Genomic DNA, 2,016 nt, shown 5'->3' with positions numbered 1-2,016 from the left:
TCTCAGCAACTTCAGTCCAAAGTAACTTCTCCCTTTCTTCTGTACTTCTATCATACTAATTATGTATACAATGTATTTGGTGCCTAATGTTTACCATTTTATGACATGTTATAACAGGAGAGGCAGTAGAATGTAGGCCTAGTTGGGCTCATGTTCCATCTCTACTATTTCTTTCCTGTTTGTCCTCAATTTTTTTATGTGTAAAATGGAAATACTGATAACAGTTGTACCTATTTTGTAGGGTTATTGTAAGTATTAAATGAGTGAATATATGTAAAGTTCTTAGTCAAATGACTGGTATATAGTAATTATTATATATATATATATATATATATATATGCACTAGACTATATTATAAGCATTGTTATATATAATTTATTATTATTATTAATTGCCATATAACTACTCAGCTTAATTGAATGACAAGTTTCAGGGACCTGGACATAGGCTTGATGTCTTTCTATATTCAGTTCCTAAAATTCAATAGATCTTTGATGAATATTTTGCAGTGTGATATCTTCATTTTAAGAGTTGTTTCAATTGAAAACACTCATAATCTCTATATTTTTAGTGGACATATGTACTTTTGTCTTGATTTAATAAAGAGTTTCTAAAGTTTATATTTTTAATTAAGAAATTATAAAAGGAATTTATCATATAAAAGATAACTACTTTTTATATATATTTTATAAGTTAAATGGGAGAAGAGTTTAAAAAGTTGAAAACTCTCGTGTTTTCATAGTGATGCAGATTTAGAGTGCAAAGTTTTGACAAGTATACAATTTATCGTGGCAAATCTAAATAATGTCACTTACTACCTTGCCTTTTTTCTTCTAACTCTAAATAGGGCCAGTGCTTGTATAAATAGATATGCAGCAGGGTTAAGTTTTGGAAAGGACATTATTTCAATTTAAATTTAACTTATTAAGGATCTGGAGAAAATTCCTTGTGTCTAGTAATGATTAACCCACCAAGCAAGTTATAAGAAAAAGTTACTTTATAGTCCTTCTCTGTCAATGTATAAACAGAATTTAGCAAATGACAAATGGCTGTAGTTCCTGCACCATTTATAGTTTATGACTATATTAGTATTATTTTCCCATGTGGTTTTGTATAAAAGCCAAAGTTAATTCAATCGGAGTATTTGAGACAATTTTTTTCAGTCGATGGAAATACATTATGCACTCAAAAAAGAAGATAAATGGAGAAAATTAGAAGACTAGGGAAACTGTTCAGTAGCATGTAAATGGTTTGTTTTAGCCAAGACTAAAAAATGAACCTTCAAGCAGAAACTCTCTACTCACAGGTGTAGATAGAGCTTTCATTTCAGTTGGTGTTGGTATTCGGAGGATTTAGGTTTACATTTAGAACATTGTACTTTGTCTTTTCTAATGAAATCATTCTCAAAATTAGAAACATGTTTAAAACTTTATAGAGTCCTTTTAATTCTTTTCTCTCAAGACATGATATTTAATATATTTCTGCCCAATGGATTTCAAATTTTATTCCATTCTGTAAAAGTTAATTTTTAAAATTTAGCCATACATCACATACCACATAAACAGCTCTGCAGAGCCATTATTTTATCATGTTTTAAATAGAAACCTCATGATTGTTAATATTGTACCTCCTAAAACTAAACCCTGAGACTTTTCTGTATTATGTTAAACAAGACACAGTGGCTTGAATTTTGATCTTCAAAATGATTTCATAAAGTATAATCATTTTACTTTTATAATTCTATGCAATGTACATGCCTATTATATTTAGCTATTTACCCTTCCAAAGTAAGATTAAGTCAATTTATGTAGGATATTATGTTGTGGAATTAAAAGTGAAATCTGACTGGACACTCGAGCTTTCCTCTATCAAATCAATAATTTTTTTTTCCTTGTTTCCCATGACCTGGTGAAACTTAATTACCTACAAAGTTCACTAGGGATATATTCTTTTTAGATAATTCCATAGTTCCTGAAAGAGTCATCATCAGCATTATTAGTATCATTATCATCATCT

The sequence above is a fragment of the Pteropus medius genome, unplaced genomic scaffold, assembly GCF_902729225.1.
Source record: "Pteropus medius unplaced genomic scaffold, Ma_sr-lr_union100, whole genome shotgun sequence".
Classification (NCBI taxonomy): Eukaryota; Metazoa; Chordata; class Mammalia; order Chiroptera; family Pteropodidae; genus Pteropus; species Pteropus medius.
The sequence above is the reverse complement of the archived record's forward strand: the minus strand, read 5'-3'. Positions refer to the sequence as shown.